General features: G+C 40.1%; 1 protein-coding gene across 2 annotated transcripts in view; it reads left to right on the forward strand.

The window, feature by feature from the left end:
- The window catches only part of SLC16A7 (solute carrier family 16 member 7), a 197,932-nt gene that overhangs the window by 48,612 nt on the left and 135,512 nt on the right, over nucleotides 1–13,808 (forward strand). The window lies entirely within an intron of this gene.

The raw sequence follows: 13,808 nt of genomic DNA on the forward strand, positions 1-13,808 counted from the left end.
CATCCCTAATCACCTCCCAAAGACCCTATCTCCTAATACTATCATCTTATATGGTAGATCTTCAACATAGAATAAATCATAGATCTATCATAGATGAGAATAGATCATGCTCAGTATATGCTCATAAAGGGATGACTAAAAATTAAAGATTTAGGTTGGGTCCAATTCTTTGTGCAGAGATTAGAGCCTTGAAGAGAGTATAGTCCAGAAGGGAGAATACAGAATACTTTTTCCACTGTGATAATGGTTGAAGTTATGAAATACAGGGACAATATAGGGACAATAATGAAATGAGAGTTGCTTAGGGAAGAGTATTTAATCTAGGTGAGAGAATTGAACTGATGAATTCAAATTGTTGTTATGAAGACCAATAGAGAAGGATTCTTGAGTGATTGTGCAGAATTTGTAAGGAGTGTACAGAGTAAAGAATGATGAAATTTAATTGAAAATAACTTGTTTAAAATTGGAAAAATAGACACAAAAGTGTTGGAAAATTCATTTTATTATTGTAAATTATTGATGAGTTATCACTGCTAGCATATGCTCAAACTAGATTTCTGTTGTCAATTTTTAAAAGCCCTTGGATAATTTGGATTTATATAATTCACTTAAAAAGCTATATTAAATATTAATAAGTGATAATACTCACCACATTAAGACTTTGCTCCATGCCATGAGTGTGCTGCATACTTTTGAATGCATTATCTTTAATATTTAATCCACTGTAATTGTTCACATTTTACAGATGAGTAAACAGAAGGTTAGAGAGCTCATTTCACTTGTCTTTGATCACACAATTTATGAAATGCCAGATCTGACATTAAATTCATTCCATTTAAAAATTTTCATTTGTCTTATTCTTCTATTCTTTTTTTTTGACTGTGCCAGGTCTTAGTTGTGGGGTCTTCATTACAGCACACAAGGTCTAGTTCCCTTACCAGGGACTGAACCTGGGCCTCATGCAGCGTGAGTGTGGGGATCTTAACCACTAGACTACCAGGGAAGTCCCAAATCCATTCGAGTTGAAAATTTGTGCTTTGTTGCACTACACTGTAATATATCCCAATGAGTCCCTGAAGTATGTATACATTTTCAGCATGAGTTTAAAGTGTCAAGCATAAATGTATATAATTCAGTTATCTCTTATGTGATCACTCATTCATTCATTGATTCATCAAACATTCATTGACCCTCTAGGCACTGAGCAAAAAGTACTGTGTATACAACATGCTCAATGCCCTTTTGAAATTTATAGTGGAAGAGAAAGGCATTTAGAAATATAAATAACTATGTAATGACAATTTTGATAAATGCTATGAAGAAAAATGCAGTGCCTTTTGTTAAGTAGATTACAGAGCAGGATTCACATGTACCTACTTTCCTGTGGGCAAATGTAATTAGATTTACAATATAGCTTACTGTAACCCAAGAAGATGCTTAAAATAGCTCTAGATAAGTGGTACCACAGCAGTGTAATCAAGCCGAACAGTCTGAAAACACTGATGTTCCAGCAGCCTTTCCACAGCACAAAAGGAATTTTGGTGAATTGAAGAAACCTGTGATGGTATACCTAACAGGTTTTGAAACTTTACCAAATTTCACATGTGTATTTCAACTTTAGAAGATGACTTTGGAGCTATCTCTGCAATGACCTACATCTGTTCACAAAAAATAATAAATATCCAAGAAGTTGACTATTGCACTGCCCTTTAGAAAGCAGTATCTATCCTGCTGCAACTCCAAGCATGTGGGAGATTTTGAAATAGAAATACTGAGAAGCTATTTGTTAAGTTTGAATATTTGGCTTCATATATTACTAACATTTGGCATAAAATCTAAATAGCAGTAAAATAGGGAAATTTATATCTTTTAGCACTTAATAAAGCTGAATGGCCAAAATAAACAACTAAAAATGTTTTTAAAAGGCAAGTAAATCAAAGCAAAAAAAAAAAAAAAAAGTGAGACTTAACCAGATGTTAATAACAACTTAGGTCCTGGCTTTATTGCAATTCAAAGGCTCAGTTCAGTTCAGTCGCTCAGTCGTGTCTTTGCGACCCCATGAATCACAGCATGCCAGGCCTCCCTGTCCATCACCAACTCCCGGAGTTCACTCAAACTCATGTCCATCGAGTCAGTGATGCCAACCAGCCATCTCATCCTCTGCCGTCCCCTTCTTCTACTGCCCCCAATCCCTCCCAGCATCAGGGTCTTTTCCAATGAGTCAACTCTTCGCGTGAGGTGGCCAAAGTATTGGAGTTTCAGCTTCAGCATCAGTCCTTCCAATGAACACCCAGGACGGAGCTCCTTTAGGATGGACTGGTTGGATCCTCTTGCAGTCCAAGGGACTCTCAAGAGTCTTCTCCAACACCACAGTTCAAAAACATCAATTCTTCAGTGGTCAGCTTTCTACACAGTCCAACTCTCACATCCATACATGACCACTGGAAAAACCATAGCCTTGACTAGATGGACCTTTGTTGGCAAAGTAATGTCTCTGCTTTTGAATATGCTACCTAGGTTGGTTATAACTTTCCTTCCAACGAGTAAGTGACTTTTAATATCATGGCTGCAGTCACCATCTGCAGTGATTTTGGAGCCCCAAAAAATAAAGTCTGACACTGTTTCCACTGTTTCCCCATCTATGTACAATGAAGTGATGGTACCAGATGTTATGATCTTCGTTTTCTGAATGTTGAGCTTTAAGCCAATTTTTTCACTCTCCTCTTTCACTTTTATCAAGAGGCTTTTTAGTTCCTCTTCACTTTCTGCCATAAGGGTGGTGTCATCTCCATATACGAGGTTATTGATATTTCTCCAGGCAATCTTGATTCCAGCTTGTGCTTCTTCCAGCCCAGGGTTTCTCATGGTGTACTCTGCATAGAAGTGAAATAAGCAGGGTGACAATATACAGCCTTGACATACTCCTTTTCCTATTTGGAACCAGTCTGTTGTTCCATGTCCAGTTCTAACTGTTGCTTCCTGACCTGCATATAAGTTTCTCAAGAGGAAGGTCAGGTGGTCTGGTATACCCATTTCTTTCAGAATTTTCCACAATTTATTGTTATCCACCCAGTCAAAGGTTTTGGCATAGTCAATAAAGCAGATATATATGCTTTTCTGGAACTCCCTTGCTTTTTTGATGATCCAGTGGATGTTGGCAATTTGATCTCTGGTTCCTCTGCCTTTTCTAAAACCAGCTTGAACATCTGGAAGTTCACGGTTCACGTACTGCTGAAGCCTGGCTTGGAGAATTCTGGGCATTATTTTACTAGTGTGTGAGATGAGTGCAATTGTGCAGTAGTTTGAGCATTCTTTGGCACTGCCTTTCACTGCCTTTCTTCTTCTCTTGAAGCCTTGGTGGCTCAGATGGTAAAGTGTCTGTCTACAATGGGGGAGACCCGGGTTCCATCCCTGGGTTGAGAAGATCCCCTGGAGAAGGAAATGACAATCCACTCCAGTACTCTTGCCTGGAAAATCCCATGGACAGAGGAGCCTGGTAGGCTATAGTCCACGGGGTCACAAAGAGTTGGACACGACTGAGTGACTTCACTTTCACTTTCTTTGGGATTGGAATGAAAACTGACCTTTTCCTGTCCTATGACCACTGCTGAGTTTTCCAAATTTGCTGGCATATTGAGTGCAGCACTTTCACAGCATCATCTTTCAGCATCTGAAATAGCTCCACTGGGATTCCATCACCTCCACTAGCTTTGTTCGTAGTGATGCTTTCTAAGGCCCACTTGACTTCACATTCCAGGATGTCTGGCTCTAGGTGAGTGATCACAGCATCATAATTATCTTGGTCATGAAGATCTTTTTTGTACAATTCTTCTATGTATTTCTGCCACCTCTTCTTAATATCTTCTGCTTCTATTAGGTCATACCATTTCTGTGCTTTATCGAGTCCATCTTTGCATGAAATGTTCCCTCGGTATCACTAATTTTCTTGAAGAGATCTCTTGTCTTTCCTGTCCTGTTGTTTTCCTCTATTTCTTTGCATTGATTGCTGAGGAAGGCTTTCTTTTCTCTCCTTGCTATTTTTTGGAACTCTGTATTCAGATGCTTATATCTTTCCTTTTCTCCCTTGCTTTTTGCTTCTCTTCTTTTCACAGCTATTTGTAAGGCCTCCCCAGACAGCCATTTTGCTTTTTTGCATTTCTTTTCCATGGGGATGGTGTTGATCCCTGTCTCCTGTACAATGTCACGAACTTCTGACCATAGTTCATCAGGCACTCTATCAGATCTAGGCCCTTAAATCTATTTCTCACTTCCACTGTATAATCATAAGGGATTTGATTTAGGTCATACCTGAATGGTCTAGTGGTTTTCCCTACTTTCTTCAATTTAAATTTGAATTTGGCAATAAGGAGTTCATGATCTGAGCCACAGCCAGCTCCCAGTCTTGTTTTTGGTGACTGTATAAAGCTTCTCCATCTTTGGCTGCAAAGAATATAATCAATCTGATTTCAGTGTTGACCATCTGATGATGTCCATGTGTGGAGTCTTCTCTTGTGTTGTTGGAAGAGGGTGTTTGCTATGACCAGTGCGTTCTCTTGGCAAAACTCTATTACCCTTTGCCCTGCTTCATTCCGTACTCCAAGGCCAAATTTGCCTGTTACTCCAGGTGTTTCTTGACTTCCTACTTTTGCATTCCAGTCCCCTATAATGAAAAGGACATCTTTTTTGGGTGTTAGTTCTCAAAGGTCTTGTAGGTCTTCATAGAACCATTCAGCTTCAGCTTCTTCAGCATTACTGGTGGGGCATAGACTTGGATTACCGTGATATTAAATAGTTTGCCTTGGAAATGAATAGAGATCATTCTGTCGTTTTTGAGATTGCATCCAAGTACTGCATTTTGGACTCTTTTGTTGACCATGATGGCTAATCCATTTCTTCTAAAGGATTCCTGCCCATAGTAGTAAATATAATGGTCACCTGAGTTAAATTCACCCATTCCAGTCCATTTTAGTTCGCTGATTCCTAGAATGTCTACGTTCACTCTTGCCATCTCCTGTTTGACCACTTCCAATTGGCCTTGATTCATGGACCTGACATTCCAGGTTCCTATGCAATATTGCTCTTTACAGCATCCGACCTGCTTCTGTCACCAGTCACAGCCACAACTGGGTATTGTTTTTGTTTTGGCTCCTTCCTTCATTATTTCTGGAGTTATTTCTCTAATGATGCAGTAGCATATTAGGCACCTACAGACACTGGGAGTTCCCCTTTCAGTATCCTATCATTTTGCCTTTTCATACTGTTCATGGGGTTCTCAAGGCAAGGCTACTGTAGTGGTTTGCCATTCCCTTCTTCAGTGGACCACATTCTGTCAGACCTCTCCACCATGACCCTCCTGTCTTGGGTGGCCCCACACGGCTGGGCTTAGTTTCACTGAGTTAGACAAGGCTGTGGTCCATGTAAGCAGCTCCTCGTTTGTATAGTGGTTGTCTATGTGATCAGATTGGCTAGTTTTCTGTGTTTATGGTTTCACTGTGTCTGTCCTCTGATGTCTTCTCGCAATACCTACCGTCTTACTTGGATTTCTCTTAACTTGGATGTGGGGTATCACTTCACCGTTGCTCCAGCAAAGCGCAGCCGCTGCTCCTTACCTTGGACTAGGGGTATCTCACTGCAGCCCCTCCTGACCTTGAAGGTGGAGTAGCTCCTCTCGGCCCTCCGCAGCCTCCGCTCCTTTAATGTGGGGTTGCTCCTCCCTGCCGCTGCCCCTGACCTCTGGCGTGAGGTATTTTGTCTAGGCCGCTGCCCCTGATGTCGGGCATGGGGTAGTTCATCCCGCCTCCCCTGACCTTGGACGAGGGGTATGTCTTCACGGACCCCCTCCTGACCTTGAAGGTGGAGTAGCTCCTCTGGGCCCTCCTGGGCCTGGGCAGCCACTGCTCCTTGGTTGTGGGGTTTCCCCTCTCGGCCACCTCCCCTGACCTCGGGCGTGCGGTAGGTCGTCCTGCCTCCCCTGACCTCGGATGTGGGGTAGCTCGTCTCAGCCAGCGCCCCTGAGCTCGGGCGTGAGGTAGCTCCTCTTGGCCAGTGCCCCTGACCTCGGGCGTGCGGTAGTTTGCCTCGGCTGCCACCCCTGACCTCAGACGTGGGGTAGTTCGTCCCGCCTCCCCTGACCTCTGATATGGGGTAGCTCTTCTATGCTACCGCCCTGACCTCGGGTGTGTGGTAGCTCCTTTCAGCCAGTGCCCCTGACCTCCAGCGTGGGGTAATTTGTCTCAGCCGCCACCCCTGACCTCTGGCACGAGGTAGTTCATCCTGCCTCCCCTGACCTCGGAAGTGGGGTAGCTCCTCTAGGCCGCTGCCCCTGACCTCGGGTGTGAGGTTGTTCGTCTCGGCCGCCACCCCTGACCTCAGGCGTGGAATAGTTCGTCCCGCCTCCCCTGACCTCGGATGTGGGGTAGCTCCTCTAGGCTGCCGCCCCTGACCTTGGTTGTGTGGTAGCTCCTCTAGGCCGCCGCCCCTGACCTCGGGCATGAGGTAGTTCATCCTGCCTCCCCTGACCTCGGACGTGTGATAGTTCGTCCTGCCTCCCCTGACCTCGGACGTGGGGTAGCTCCTCTAGGCCGCTGCCCCTGACCTCGGGCGTGAGGTTGTTTGTCTCGGCTGCCACCCCTGACCTCGGGCATGAGGTAGTTCGTCCCGCCTCCCCTGACCTCGGACGTGGGGTAGCTCCTCTAGGCCTCAGCCTCTGACCTTGGGGGTGCAGTAGTTCATCCCGCCTCCCCTGACCTCGGGCGTGGGGTAGCTCCTCTAGGCCGCCGCCCCTGACCTTGGGCGTGGGGTAGTTCGTCCTGCCTCCCCTGACCTCGGGCACGAGGTAGTTCGTCCCGCCTCCCCTGACCTCGGACGTGGGGTAGCTCGTCTCGGCCGTCGCCCCTGACCTCTGGCGTGGGGTAGTTCATCCCACCTCCCCTGAGCTTGGACGTGGGGTAGCTTGTTTCTGCCACCGCCCCTGACATTGGGCAAGGAGTAGCTCCTCTGGGCCATGCTTTTGCGCAGTCAGTTTCAGACGTTACCTTAGGATTGTATTATAATAATGTTATAAGAACCTGGTATTTAAGGAATTTGGGAAAATTGCAGAAAAATCAAAGTCAATGATTTCTGTTTTTTTTTTTTTAAGTTTCTCACCAACAAATGTGTTTAGTTTGATTTTTCCTTCTTTCCTTTCCTTTCAAAGTCTATTCATAAACTGTTGGAAATCTGGTGATTTCCTGACAGTTGAAGATATTTTTGTAATTATCTGTAAAGTTGAAAGGCTGAGGACTGTATTTGTTAGCTGTCAGACAGCCATTGAAATGTTTTTCATGAAATAAGTGGAAATATGTGTTAAAGATAGAAGAAAACAAGAAATCTGATATCATAATTAAAACTCATTATCATCTATCAACTCTATTGTGAGATACTGTGAGGCTTCCCCCTTACCACCTTTCCTGGGAGTTCCTTCTCCTGTCAGTACTTTTCAGTGTCCTCACTCTTGTCTTGCTTCCCTCCTCTCACAAAAGAGGAATTATTCAGTTGGGTCTTGAAAAATAAATCGGAACTTTGCTAATAGAAAAGTGAGAAAAGGATTCCTTGATAGGCACTGGCAACTGCTAAGGCAGTAAAGACAGTAAGATATGAAATAGCATGGGTTGAGCTGAAAACAGAATTCAGTGTGGTTAGAATATATAGTGCAAGGGAAGAAATGATAGGAGAGGAGAATGAAGGGGTCAAATCAGATGGCAAAACCATTCATGGACAGGAAGAACATATCATATATTAGGTGAGGGCCTATTCAGTTACCAGGAAGTGGCTTACCTCTACTACCAGGGCAGGAGGGAATGAATGAAAGACTCTCAGGGGATACAGAAGTGTGCACAGATAAGAACACATTTATGGCATTTCATGCTTGGTCTGATGGTTTTCATTTTCTTTGCAAATAAGAAACCTGGTCAACCACAGATTGACAGATGACAGGGTGGTTGGGAAACTTGAGGAGAAAGGAAGATGTTTAGAACCACATTGGAAAGGAGAGGAACGTGTCAAGGAACGTGTCAAGAAAAAAGCTTACGGGAAAGCCATCGAGAGTCCTGTTAACAAGTGAAATCTATGAATGTATATTGGCATCAACTTTTGAGGTTAATTCATGTTTTTTAGAACTTTACTTAGTACTGTAATTGCAGTGCCCATTTTGAGTTTGGAAGTTGCAGGCTCCTTGTTGCCAGAAGACAAAGATGTGAGTGACTTGAGAACATTGATGATTAAAGGTGATATTAATATTTATTGAGTACTTGATGTGCTAGAAATTCTGCTTAGTACATTATAGACATTGCCACATTCGTCCCCTCCTTTCCTATGAAGTATTAAGTTTTATGCTCATTTTAAAAAGACAAACAGAATCCTGTTGAGTAATGTACCCAAGATATTTTACCAATGAGTAGCAGGAATGGAATTTGAATGAAGATTAACATTGCAGCAGAGTACAAAAGAAAAGAAGGTTAGAAAAGGGCTAATTTGGGACTTCTCTGGTGGTCCAGTAGCTAAGACTCCGAGCTCCTAATGCAGGGAGGTGGAGTTTGATCCCTGGTTGGGGAACTAGATTTCACATGCCACAACTAAGAGTGCATATTCTGCAAGTAAAGATCAAAGATTCTGCGTGCCACGACTAAGACCCTGCACAGCCAAATAAATAAATAAAAATAAATACTGAAAAAAAGAAGGAAAGGGTCAGTGGTTTGGGAGAAGATATAAGCCTTAAAACAGGGGAAACTTTCAAGGAAATCCCAGGACAGAATTGACAGAAATAATGTTTTTAGTGTTGTCTGAAGGACAGGAGAATGATGGGGAATTGGAATGTCAATGTTTAAGACTTCGGTAGTAGAAGCATTAAGAGTGCCCATTAGCTTCAAGTTGTAAAAGAGTAGATGTAGAGGTCACAGTTTCTCTGGCTAGGTTACTGATTATAGTGCATGGTTATTGATTATGAATATTGATTATGGTGTGACTTTGGAGTGAAGAGAAATGAATTTTGAAGAAACAGTCTGAAGGATATTAGGTCCTAGTTTTCTGGATGGTATAGCTTGGTGAAATGAACGTAAGTGAAGAAACATTTCCTTGTGTGAACTGAAAAGTAATGGTAAGATGTAGAGTAGAACTAGGTTTGTGCTGAGCCTCTATTCTATACCTAAAGATAAGGAATTAGCTGGTATTCAAGAGGGCTCAATCTAAGTCAGCTCTTCAAGGGGAAAAGGTCATAGAGAGAATCCAATGTCTAGGTTAGGAATTAGGTAATTTATTTGAAAAAAAATGGGAGCTTTAGAGGATTCAATGAAAAATATTAGGAAAGACATTAAGAGGAGTGTGGTAGAGTGGAGAGTATGAACCAAAAGGAAAAAATACATAGCACTGTAGTTGTGTGAGCAAGAGACTGAGAAGGAGGATTAGAGATTAGAGGAAACAGTTTATTTAGGGCTTGAGAGTATGAGAGACAGAGGCATTGTAGAATTTGATGGCTTCAAATTTGTAAATAGAGCTTTGGTTTAAAGGTATTTCAGTATTTTGATTCCAAAGAGTGCAGTGATGTGACTTCAACCACATTAATATTTGAGTAAGTGAGTGTGGCACTATTCAAAGTTCTGTAGGTATTGAATAACAGACATACCTTGTCAGTCAGTCAATTCAGTACAAGTTTTGGATTAAAAATAACTGAATTTATGCTTCTGATTCTGTCACCTGCTTAATAATATTTAACTTAAAAATATACTATTGTCTAATATTTAGTATTTAGGTTTGTGTAGCATCATCTTTTGATTATTAGGGCAGATTCTTTCTTAATGATGTTAATTTCCATTGCTGTATTTAAAAACAACATCATCTTACCTAAGCACTGCAATAACTGTAATAGAAATCAAGAACTTTAAATGGGATCTGTAGATTCACTTGTTCTACACTGTATGAAAAAGAAAGGTGGCGTGTAGAAAATAAAAGAGATACGACACCATCAAGTGGATTTCCTCAAAAAAATCATTATAATTTAGCATTGGAAGTGGTTTTACACATTACATCATCCATCCACTCTTTGATGCAAGCATGCAAGGTCTTTTAATAAAAGGTGTATCTTCTAACTGTATGGTAGTTTGGAAAGCGTGAGCAAAATTGAGGTTGGAATCTTGGCTCCTGCCCCTAACATTGTGTAATCCTGAAAACTTGGCTTCTTCAAGCCTAGTGTTCCCTGTTCTATAAAATAGGAATGCTAGAGTAATCAAGAGGATTGTAGCAGCCCATTTAACTTTTAGACATCTCTATCAGTGGTTATATTTACCTGGAACAAAACTCTCTGTAGTTTTCTAACGCATTTGCTGGAATTGCATTAGGAAGCCAAAAAATCATATTAAAACTAAGTTTCACACTGAGTTTAATTTGTTTTTATGTTTATGCAGCAACCTGGGCTTTGACATCTCAATAACAACAATGGTTTAATTTCCCCCAAATAACTACTGAACACCCAACATATACAAGGCAATGGTATGTGGGAGCCCACCACTCCCTGCCCCCAGCCAAAACTAGCATTAGAGGTGTATATCCCAAGGACCATCTGCTTTCATGTCAGGTGTGCTCAGGTGCAGGCTGGGAGAAGCCTGTGGGAAGTGTGGATTCTGTGCAAATCCAATAATGGGTGTTCATATCTCAGCAGCTTGTGCCCTTGTGGTCAGTTATACTCCATCTAGTTGGAGGTCTTTGAAGCACATTGTTTAAGGCACCATACATATTTGTCCATCCTAATCATATGTAAAAATAATGTTGCTAAAGTCTCTAGTGTACACTTCGTTTCAGAGAATAAAATATAAATGTAAATTTGGCTCTAGGGAAGACAGAGGCTAATAGGAACTGCTGTATGTTTTGCTTTCTTCACATTTCCCCATGCCAGTCCACCTCATAGCTACCTCAACTTGCATTATAAAAATATGGTAAACTAAGTACGGTGACACCAATAAGACAAGCTGATTAAGATATGGTTATGCAATATGTTTTGGCTTCAACCTTAGTCATGGTTAGTTTTCAGTACAGTACTTGAATAAATTGTATTTGTTTTTAATACTGATTTTTCTCTCATCTTTGACTTCTCAATTAGGAGGGCAGGTGATTTACATCTCCATAACAAAGATATGTGAACAAGAATTGCGCCTTCAATATTTTTACTGAAGTTCTACAATCATAAATTTTGGTTTTTCTATTTTCTCACTTTTTGTTTATTCTAAGATGGTTTAAGTCATTTCCTTGAATTCTACTTATGTAATTTTGTTGTGCTTGTTTATCAATTTTAGGTTATATTACTTGTTAAGGAGCACAATAGAATTTCTTGAAGTTGGCCATGAAAATGACTACAGATAGTAGCTGTAAATAGTGTTTCTGTGGTTGTATGTTACAAGGCTTTGGAGAATCTGCCTCCTGTGACTTTCAGAGATCACCTTTGGTGGTTGTGTAAACTTAAAATAGTGGATTTGTTTTTGAGTATCTAGGAGTATGACGTGGAGTCTCATGCCTGTCACTTAACAGCAGAAGGACTGTTATTCTTTAGCTTTGTCCTAATGCCCTCGCATTCTTCAACCTTGGGTCAGTCAGTCACTTATCAGCTGATGTGATTTTACATTTTTGCCTCAATCATTATCTCTCACTTTAAGTTCTCCTTCTGTAGTATTTGCTATTTGCTTCCAAAACAAACATGCTTTCTGCGCTTGTGAGGAAAGGAAAGGAGAAAGAGATTTAAAAGAAAATAATAGGTGGGTTCTCAGTTATTTTTTGCTTTATTACTAATGCTAACTACTAGCATAAAGTATGGAATTATGATTGAAGTATTTATGAATAATTCATTCAAGGAACATTTTCTTAAGCCCTAATGAACACTGAATATTTACAAATATAATTGCGTGATGCTGTTAAGTTAAAGGAGAAAACACTCTCCTGGGAAAGTAGGTTTATCTGCTGTTTTCTAAAATAGATTCTCTTGACCATTCTGTCAAATATATCAGTAAAATTACCTATTTTAATTAATGTAATTTTTTAACTTTTATCACTCAAGGGGGAATAACCAATCATGTGTAAATATGAATAATATATTTTGTTCCTCTATATCACAAGTTCTTAGCCTCTTTAAAAAGAACTTTTATAAAAATATATTTTATTTGTCTTAATTAAGATTTGCTCATGAGTTAGAAAAGATCATGAACCCTGAGTAATGCATTTTACTTGCAAAAAAAGATTCAAATTTAATTAATTATTAGATTACCATACTCTGGACATAGAACTTCATGACACCATGGAATATTAAAATCCTGAAATAGCTGCTGTTTTTTTCTAAAAAATATGGCCACTTAATCACCTAATAATGGCCTCTGAAATTAAAAAATTAAAAATTATATTTTTCTACCTGATAATTGGAAAAGAGATTAGATATTAACACAACTTTCCAGGGACTTAGAAATTCCTGTTATTTATTTATTTTTTAATATTTATTTGGCTGCACTGGGTCTTTGTTGGGGCACATGAGATCTAGTTCCCTGATCAGGGATTGAACCTGGGCACTCCTGAATTGGGAATGGAGTCTTAGCCACTGGACCACCATTTCTTATTTGTGCTGATTTTCAGTATAATAAGTCAGAGAACTGTGCTCCCAATGTAGGGGTAACCGGGTTCAATCCCTGGTTGGGGAACTAGATCTCACATGCCCCGACTAAGTTGCTCAGTTACTGAGCAACTGAACTGAACTGGCTGCACTGGGTCTTAGTTGGGGCACATGGGTTTTACAGTAAGGGGCCTATAATGTAGTTTTTTGTTAGTAAGTAAAAACCTTTGTCAAACTTCTCTCTGGTTTAGACATGCATGTTTCAGAAGGTCACATATACTAACTTTTACACAAGGTGAAGGTTACTCAGAAGGTCAAAAAGCATGCCAAAACAAATAGAAAGTGTTTCATTTCACTTTAACTACTTTCTTAAAAAAATTGTTTATTTAATGGATATGATCATATGACTGTCAAATTAGTCCTTTTTTAAAGACATACCAGCTCACAAGCACTTACCTTTTAAGGCCTGTGGCTTGTTTCTGTTTAAAAAAAAATAGTAAAAGTATACATTAAAGCAAATGAGAAAACTTTTGTTGCCCCATTTTTTACAACAAAATCCTATAAATTAAGCTTATTCTGATATTCTAGAGTAAAATCAGGGAATTTCTAAACTCAAACCATTAAAATAATTTTATAGTTAAGATACAAAGGAAAGAAAAAATCTTCCTTATTTCATTATTCTCAAATATTAGTAACATTATTGGGGCAGGGAATAAATAATGTAATTTGTGGACAAAAATGAATTATATCAAATTATACCAATATACCATCATGTCTACACATGAAATTAAATCCAAAATGATGGATTTTCAGTGGTATTCACAGAAGCAAAAAATTAAGTTAATTGTAATAAGATGTTATGTTCCTAAACGTGTTAACTTTATTATATAAATTTTGCTTGTTGTGGTATAACACCACCAGTAAGTAATTTTGTAAAATATATTTTAATATTGATTCTAAATTCAAATGAACTTAATTGTCACTATAAGTAAGTTCTTCATGTGTCGAATTGACAAATTTTCATGGGATAGTTACTAAATGAGACAGTTACATGTGCCTAATTCACTTTCACTTTTCACGTTCATGCATTGGAGAAGGAAATGGCAACCCACTCCAGTGTTCTTGCCTGGAGAATCCCAGGGACGGGGGAGCCTGGTGGGCTGCCGTCTACGGGGTCGCACAGAGTCAG

This window comes from Bubalus kerabau, chromosome 1 (assembly GCF_029407905.1).
Source record: "Bubalus kerabau isolate K-KA32 ecotype Philippines breed swamp buffalo chromosome 1, PCC_UOA_SB_1v2, whole genome shotgun sequence".
In the NCBI taxonomy this organism is placed as follows: domain Eukaryota; kingdom Metazoa; phylum Chordata; class Mammalia; order Artiodactyla; family Bovidae; genus Bubalus; species Bubalus kerabau.